The sequence below is a fragment of the Salmo trutta genome, chromosome 27, assembly GCF_901001165.1.
Source record: "Salmo trutta chromosome 27, fSalTru1.1, whole genome shotgun sequence".
NCBI classification, from domain to species: Eukaryota; Metazoa; Chordata; class Actinopteri; order Salmoniformes; family Salmonidae; genus Salmo; species Salmo trutta.
The window spans coordinates 14,839,209-14,848,528 of NC_042983.1; the positions used below are offsets into that span (position 1 = coordinate 14,839,209).

Consider the following 9,320-nt stretch of genomic DNA (forward strand, 5'->3'; position numbering starts at 1 on the left):
AGAGATTGTTTAGTGCCAAAAATAAGGGGCTAACGCTATAAAGGTGTGCATCAATTTAACCTTTAGTTTAAAAAAAAAATATTATTGCAGATGTGAAAGATAAGGTCTTTATGCTTCTTAAACCATAGCACATATGATGTGTGTTAATGTTCAGGCCATGCATCTCTGTCCATACCGTCATTTGTATGTTATTTGGTCACACTCAATACCTCAGTACTCAATACTGGCGGGATCAATACTGGCGGGATTTTGACAAAGCTTGGGTGTATGATGCATCTTGCCGTAGAGATCTGGCATATACAAAACCTTTGAAAGGTCATGCCCCTTCATTAATGTACTTGTCCTCTTGCTCAGTTGTGCACCGGGGCCTCCCACCCCTCTTTTTATTCTGGTTAGAGCCACAGCACAGCATTGTACGAGATCTTCAGTTTCTTGGTGATTTCTCACATGGAATAGCCTTCATTTCTCAGAACAAGAATAGACTGACGAGTTTCAGAAGAAAGTTCTTTGTTTATGGCAATTTTGAGCCTGTAATCTAACCCACAAATGCTGATGCTCCAGATACTCAACTAGTCTAAAGAAGGCCAGTTTTATTGCTTCCTTAATCAGCACAACAGTTTTCAGCTGTGCTAACATAATAGCAAAAGGGTTTTCTAATGATCAATTAGCCTTTTAAAATGATAAACTTGGATTAGCTAACACAACGTGCCATTGGAACACAGCAGTGATGGTTGCTGATAATGGGCCTCTGTACGCCTATGTAGATATTCCATGACAAATCAGCCGTTTCCAGCTACAATAGTCATTTACAACGTTAACAATGTCTACACTGTCACGACTCCCGCCGAAATCGGTCCCTCTCCTTGTTCGGGCGGCGTTCGGCGGTCAACGTCACCGGTCTTCTAGCCATCGCCGCTCCACCTTTTATTTTCCATTTGTTTTGTCTTGTTTTCCTGCACACCTGGTTTACATCCCCTCATTACTCTACGTGTATATTATCCTCTGTTCCCCCCATGTCTGTGTGTGGTATTGTTCGTTCGTTACGTGTGTGACGCTACAGGCTGGTTTTGCGCCGGGTATTATTGTAACCGTGGTTTTGTTATTTGTACCTATTTGTGTAATTTGTGCGCTATCGCTTTTTTCCTTGGGTCGGAGTGTTGTGACGCTGTTGCGTCCGGCTGTTTTCCTCTGCCTGAATAAAGTGTGCCTGTTCACTCATCTCTGCTCTCCTGCACTTGACTTCCTTCGACCAGTTGCGCACACTTTGACATACACTGTATTTCTGATCAATTTGATGCTATTTTAATGGACAAAAAATTAGCTTTTCTTTAAAAAACAAGGACATTTCCGAGTGACTGCAAACTTTTGAACGGTAGTGTATGTAAATGAGATATTTCTGTATCTCCTTTTATTCCCAAAAACATGTTTTCACTTTGTCATTATGTCATTGTGTGTAGATGGGTGTGAAAATAAATAAATTTAATACATTTTTCAGGCTGTATGAATACTTTCTGAAGGCACTGTATCTGCTGTCTCGTTTGAGCTTGAATTGTTGTCACTAATTGGCCCAAGTGCATCGCTGCATCATTTGTGGGGGACAACATGTTTACTGTTGCCTTGTTTTATTAATCTTTTCTAAATACTGCTTTATGACAAAATTACTATGTTGCAGACTACAAATTATGATTATCATTTCTTCATCTATTTATTTCGTACATTACTTAAAACAGTTGGTGCCAGTCACAGTTATCAACCAAGGCTTTATTACCTTGAAAAAAGACAGTATCTGACTCGGACAGTTTCTTTTCTTTCAAAATCTTTGACAGGGATCCCCCGAGACCTGTCTCCTTCAGTATAGAAGCCTGTGTGATATATGCATCAGTGAACACACACACACACACACACACACACACACACACACACACACACACACACACACACACACACACACACACACACACAGAGCTCCATGGCTTCTTTCAGCTTAGTGATGTATATGCATCAGTGAACACATCTCCAGTCTCAAACTTCCCTCTCCGACATAAACCCTCCCATCCCAGAGGATTAGACATGGGCCTGCCCCTCCGCCCCTCCGCCCCTACGCCACTCTCACAGATAGATTGACACACATACAAACACACACACACACACACACACACACACACACACACACACACACACACACACACACACACACACACACACACACACACACACACACACCCTTCATTTTTTATGTAGAGCTTGACAAAAGCCGTGTGAAGGATCAGGCCTCTAGCTCCCCCTTACATGCATGCATACACACATCCTGACAGCTCATCTCTCTCTCTCTCTCTCTCTCTCTCTCTCTCTCTCGCTATCTCTCTCCCTTTCCCCCCTCTGTCTCTCACTTTCTCTCTCCACCCTTACTCTCTCACAAACACACACTCAAATTCACATAGACTCCATGGTCCTTATGTATGCGTACAGTGGCCTCATGTTAAAGCCACTTGACAGATGTGAATAACAGGAGCGTATATGTTCGTGCTTCTGGGACAGGATGGAGGAAGGGGAGGTAGAAGGGAATGTGTTCACTTGCAGCCGAGATAGAATGGGAGGAGAGAAGGAGAGAGAGGAGAGAGAAAGTGATAAATGGAGGCTGTAGAGAGGGAGAGTGGTACAGTGGTAAGAAGAGAACAGTCTAATTGGAGATGTGTGTAGACATGCCAGTACATCCCCAGATCTGTGTATCACATTAATACAATGCATTCAGAAAGTATTGACTTGACTTGACTTATTCCACATTTTGTTACGTTACAGCCTTTTTCTAAAATTGATTAAATAAAACATTTTCCTCATCAATCTACACACAATACCCCATAATGACAAAGCGAAAAGAGGTTTTTAGTAATGTTTGCAAATTTAGAAATACGCTCCCAGTGGCCGGGGACTTTATTGCAGGGAAACTTAAATCCGTTTTACCAAATTTCGACCTGCACGTTGAATGTGCAACCAGATGGAAAAAAACTCTAGACCACCTTTACTCCACACACAGAGACGTGTACAAAGCTCTCCCTCGCCCTCCATTTGTCAAATCTGACCATAATTCTATCTTCCCGATTCCTGCTTACAAGCTAAAATTTAAGCAGGAAGCACCAGTGGCTCGGTCAATAAAAAAGTGGTCAGATGAAGCAGATGCTAAGCTACAGGACTGTTTTGCTAGCATAGACTGGAATATGTTCCGGGATCATTCCGATGGCATTGAGGAGTACACCACATCAGTCACTGGCTTCATCAATAAGTGCATCGATGACGGCGTCCCCACAGTGATTGTACGTACATACCCTAACCAGAAGCCATGGATTACAGGCAACATCCACACTGAGCTAAAGAGTAGAGCTGCCGCTTTCAAGGAGCGGGACTCTAACCCGGAAGTTTATAAGAAATCCCGCTCTGCCCTCCGACGAAGCATCAAACAGGCAAAGCGTCAATACAGGACTAAGATCGAATCGTACTACACCGACTCCGATGCTCGTTGGATGTGGCAGGGCTTGCAAACTATTACAGACTACAAAGGGAAGCACAGACGAGAGCTGCCCAGTGACACGAGCCTACCAGATGAGCTAAATTACTTCTATGCTTGCTTCGAGGCAAGTAACACTGAAACATGCATGAGAGCATCAGCTGTTCCCGACGACTGCGTGATCAAGCTCTCCGCAGCCAATGTGAGTAAGACCTTTACACAGGTCAACATTCACAAGGCCGCAGGGCCAGACGGTTTACCAGGAGAGTATGCTATTCATTGACTACAGCTCAGCATTCAACACCATAGTGCCCTCAAAGCTAAGGATCCTGGGACTAAACACCTCCCTCTGCAACTGGATCCTGGACTTCCTGACGGGCCGCCCCCAGGTGGTAAGGGCAGGTAACAACACATCCGCCATGCTGATCCTCCATACGGGGGCACCTCAGGGGTGCGTGCTCATTGCCCTCCTGTACTCCTTGTTCACTCATGACTGCACGGCCAGGCACAACTCCAACACCATCATTAAGTTTGCCGATGACACAACAGTGGTAGGCCTGAACTCCAGTGGTAAGCCTGATCACCAACAATGAAGAGACAGCCTATAGGGAGGAGGTCAGAGACCTGGCCATGGGGTGCCAGGACAATAACCTCTCCCTCATTTTTACATTTACATTTTTAGTCATTTAGCAGACGCTCTTATCCAGAGCGACTTACAGTAGTGAATGCATACATTGCAATTCATTTCATACATATTTTATTTATTTATTTTTTTTTTCATTTTTTTTTCTCATACTGGCCCCCCGTGGGAATCGAACCCACAACCCTGGCGTTGCAAACACCATTGCAAACACCATGCTCTACCAACTGAGCCACAGGGAGGCAACATGTTTAAGACAAAGGAGATGATTGTGGACTACAGGAAAAGAGGACTGAGCATGCCCCCATTCTCATCGACGGTGCTGTAGTGGAGCATGTTGAGAGCTTCAAGTTCCTTGGTGTTCACATCACCAACAAACTAACATGGTCCAAGCACACCAAGACAGTTGTGAAGAGGGCACGACAAAACCTATTCCCCCTCAGGAGTCTGAACAAATTTGGCATGGGTCCTCAGATCCTCAAAAGGTTCTACAGCTGCACCATCGAGAGCATCCTGACGGGTTGCATCACTGCCTGTTATGGCAACTGCTCGGCCTCCGACCGCAAGGCACTACAGAGGGTAGCGCGTATGGCCCAGTACATCACCGGGGCCAAGCTTCCTGGCATCCAGGACCTCTATACCAGGCGGCGTCAGTTGAAGGCCCTAAAAATTGTCAAAGATTCCAGCCACCCTAGTCATAGACTGTTCTCTCTGCTACCATATGGCAACCAGTACCGGAGCGCCAAGTCTAGGTCCTCTTTTACGCTGCTGCTACTCTCTGTTATTATCTATGCATAGTCACATGAATAACTCTACCTACATGCACATATTACCTCAATTACCTTGACTAACCGGTGCCCCCGCTCATAGACTCTGTACCGGTACCCCCTGTATATAGCCTTGCTATTGTTATTTTACTGCTGCTCTTTAATTATTTGTTACTTTTATAACTTTTTTTAATGTATTTTCTTTTAAACTGCATTGTTGGTTAAGGGCTTGTAAGTACGCATTTCACTGTAAGGTCTACACCTGTTGTATTCGGCGCATGTGACAAATACAACTTGATTTGATTTGATTTATTCAGACCTTTGCTATGAGACTTGAAATTGAGCTCATGTGCATCCTGTCCCCATTGATCATCCTTGAGATGTTTCTACAACTTGATTGGAGACCACCTGTGGTAACTTCAATTGATTGGGCATGATATTGGAAAGGCCCACACCTGTCTATATAAGGTCCCTCAGTTGACAGCGCCTGTCAGAGCAAAAACCAAGCCATGAGGTCAAACGAATTGTCCGTAGAGCTCCGAGACAGAATTGTGTCGAGGCACAGATCTGGGGAAGGGTACCAAAAAATGTCTGCATTATTGAAGGTCCCCAAGAACACAGTGGCCTCGATCATTCTTAAATGGAAGAAGTTTGGAACCACCAAGACTCTTCCTAGAGCTGGCCGCCGGGCCAAACTGAGCAATCGGGGGAGAAGTGCCTTGGTCAGGGAGGTGACCAAGAACCTGATGGTCACTCTGACAGAACTGTAGAGTTCCTCTGTGGAAATGGGAGAACCTTCCAGAAGGACAACCATCTCTGCAGCACTCCACCAATCAGCTCTTTATGGTAGAGGGGCAAGAGACGGAAGCCAATCCTCAGCACCTAAAGGACTCTGACCATGAGAAACAAGATTCTCTGGTCTGATGAAACCAAGATTGAACTCTTTGGCCTGAATGGCAATCGTCACGTCTGGAGGAAACCTGGCACCATCCCTACGGTGAAGCATGGTGGTGGCAGCATCATACTGTGGGGATATTTTTCAGCGGTAGGGACTGGGAGACTAGTCAAGATCGAGGGAAAAATTCATGGAGTAAAGTACAGAGAGATCTTTGATGAAAACCATAGCACTCAGGATCCCAGACTGGGGCCAAGTTTCACCTTCCAACAGGACAATGACCCTAAGCACACAGCCAAGACTACGCAGGAGTGGCTTCGAGACAAGTCTCTGAATGTCCTTCAGTGGCCCAGAGCCCGGACTTGAACCCAATCAAACATCCCTCCCCATCCAACCTGACAGAGTTTGAGAGGATCTAGAGAGAAGAATGGGAGAAACTCCCCAAATACAGGTGTGCCAAGCTTGTAGCGTCATACCCAAGAAGACGCAAGGCTGTAATCGCTGCCAAAGATGCTTCAACAAAGTACTGAGTAAAGGGTCTGAATACTTATATAAATTTGATATTTCAGTTTTATATTTTTTAATTGAAAAATTTGAACAATTGTTAGAAAAATTTGAAAAAATCTCTAAACCTGTTTTTGCTTCGTCATTATGGGGTATTGTGTGTAGATTGATGAAGATTATATAAAAAAAATCTATTTCAGAATAAGGCTGTAATGTAAAAAAAATCAAGGGGTCTGAATACTTTCCGGTATACTAATACATGAGATTACCCATTCATATTACCTGTACGATAATTGGTTGTTCGTCTGTGAATAGTGCTTTATTTAAAGACTTTTTCAGGAACATAATTTGACTGTAAAAATCAATGTGTTTAGACTTGTTCAGCTTTCTGGTATGGACATTCAATGATAAAAGGTTTGGTGTCAGTTAGCTTTGGTGACAACGTGTGGTTGTATCAGGCTGTCACAGATGAAGACTGTAGACATTATGGACAGTCAAGAGGAGAGAGTTGCAGGTTTTCTAAAGCGGATGACAATCTCGATGAGCAGTCTAATTTAAGTTATTTAGGCCTGCGCTCGTTATGTACTGTATAAAAAACAACATTTTATTGTTCCTACAGAGTGGTTTTATAGAGGATATAACCATTAAGAGGCAGACATTAACGTATGATGCTTGTTCACAATAAGATGTGACACATTGATAAACCCCTTTGATTTTGATATCGTTTAGTGTGTTCAGAGGAGCTTGGAAAACCACAGTTGATTGTTCATCACACTTTTGTGGCTATATGAAACCTCACTCTGCTCCTGTTAGTCTGTGGTTCACCACATCTCTAGGCAAGAGGGAAGTATGAGTGGGAAGAGAGGGACTGAGTAGAGAGAAGGAGAGTAGGGAGAGGAAACAGAGGGGGAAGAGGAGAGTGGAAGTGTGTGCTGTCTCCTGTTTGTATTAAGGATCCAAGGCAGCTGCTACTCTTCCTGGGGTCCAGCAACATTAAGGCAGTTATATACAATTTTTAATATTACATGACATTACATTTCATAACACTTTTCACAACACATTAAGTGTGTTCCCTCAGGCCACTACTCAACTATCACATATCGACAATACAAAATCCATGTCTACGTTTGTGTAGAGTGCATGTCTTATAATGTGTATGTATGTCTGTGCCTGTGTGTGTCTCTCTGCCGTCCCCACTGTTCCATAAGGTGTATTTTTTTTAGCTGTTTTTAAAATCTGATGCTTGCGTCACTTACCTGATGTGGAATAGAGTTCCATGTAGCCATGGCTCTATGTAGTACTGTGTGCCTCCCATAGTCAAATCAAATCAAAATTCAATCAAAGTTTATTTGTCACGTGCGCCGAATACAACAGGTGTAGACCTTACAGTGAAATGCTTACTTACTAACCAATAGTGCAAAAAAGGTGTTAGGTGAACAATAGGTAAGTAAAGAAATAAAACAACAGTAAAAAGACAGGCTAGACAGGCACCCTAACAGCAGACTGGGATAAGGCTTGATTGAATATGTCCGTAAACACACCAGCCAGCTGGTCTGCGCATGCTCTGAGGATGCGGCTAGGGATGCCGTCTGGGCCGGCAGCCTTGCGAGGGTTAACACGTTTAAATGTTTTACTCACGTTGGCTGCAGTGAAGGAGAGCCCGCAGGTTTTGGTAGCGGGCCGTGTCAGTGGCACTGTATTGTCCTCAAAGCGAGCAAAGAAGTTGTTTAGTTTGTCTGGGAGCAAGACATCGTGGTCCGCGACGGGGCTGGTTTTCCTTTTGTAGTCCGTGATTGACTGTAGTGTCTGAGCCGTTGAATTGAGACTCTACTTTGTCTCTATACTGACCCTTAGCTTTTGATTGCTTTGCGGAGGGAATAGCTACACAGTTTGTATTCGGTCATGTTTCCGGACACCTTGCCCTGATTAAAAGCAGTGGTTCGCGCTTTCAGTTTTGCGTGAATGCTGCCATCAATCCATGGTTTCTGGTTGGGGAATGTTTTAATAGACGCTGTGGGTACAACATCACCGATGCACTTGCTAATATACTCGCTCACCGAATCAACGTATTCATCAATGTTATTGTCCGACACTATGCGGAACATATCCCAGTCCAAGGGATCGAGGGCCACCATTGTTCCTGTTCCCAAGAAAGCGACGGTAACTGAGCTAAATGACTACAGCCCCGTAGCACTCACTTCCGTCATCAGGAAGTGCTTTGAGAGACTAGTCAAGGACCATATCACCTCCACCCTACCTGACACCCTAGACCCACTCCAATTTGCTTACCGCCCCAATAGATCCACAGACAACACAATTGCAATCACACTGCATACTGCCCTAACCCATCTGGACAAGAGGAATACCTATGTAAGAATGCTGTTCATCGACTACAGCTCAGCATTTAACACCATAGTACCCTCCAAACTCGTCATTAAGCTCGAGACCCTGGGTCTCTACCCCGCCCTGTGCAACTGGGTCCTGGACTTCCTGACGGGCCGCCCCCAGGTGGTGAGGGTAGGTAACAACATCTCCACCCCGCTGATCCTCAACACTGGGGCCCCACAAGGGTGCATTCTCAGCCCTCTCCTGTACTCCCTGTTCACCCATGACTGCGTGGCCATGCATGCCTCCAACTGAATCATCAAGTTTGCAAATGACACTACAGTGCTAGGCTTGATTACCAACAACGATGAGACGGCCTACAGGGAGGAGGTGAGGGCCCTCAGAGTGTGGTGTCAGGAAAATAACCTCACACTCAATGTTAACAAAACAAAGGAGATGATCGTGGACTTCAGGAAACAGCAGAGGGAGCAGCCCCCATCCATATCGACGGGACAGTAGTGGAGAAGGTGGAAAGTTTTAAGTTCCTCGGCGTACACATCACGGACAAACTGAAATGGTCCACCCACACAGACAGCGTGGTGAAGAATGCGCAACAGCGTCTCTTCAACTTCAGGAGGCTGAAGAAATTCGGCTTGTCACCAAAAACACTCACAAACTTTCACAGAT

The 9,320-nt window shown here is 44.8% G+C and overlaps 1 long non-coding RNA gene across 1 annotated transcript; it reads right to left on the bottom strand.

Moving 5' to 3' along the window:
* Positions 1 to 1,181: 1,181 nt before the first annotated feature.
* On the bottom strand, positions 1,182 to 8,846 carry LOC115164394 (uncharacterized). Its single transcript, XR_003869912.1, has 3 exons — positions 8,835 to 8,846; positions 3,846 to 3,849; positions 1,182 to 1,262 (listed from the first exon to the last, which is right to left on the bottom strand). It is a non-coding gene; the product is annotated as an uncharacterized LOC115164394 (long non-coding RNA).
* Between the last annotated feature and the right edge of the window lie 474 nt (positions 8,847 to 9,320).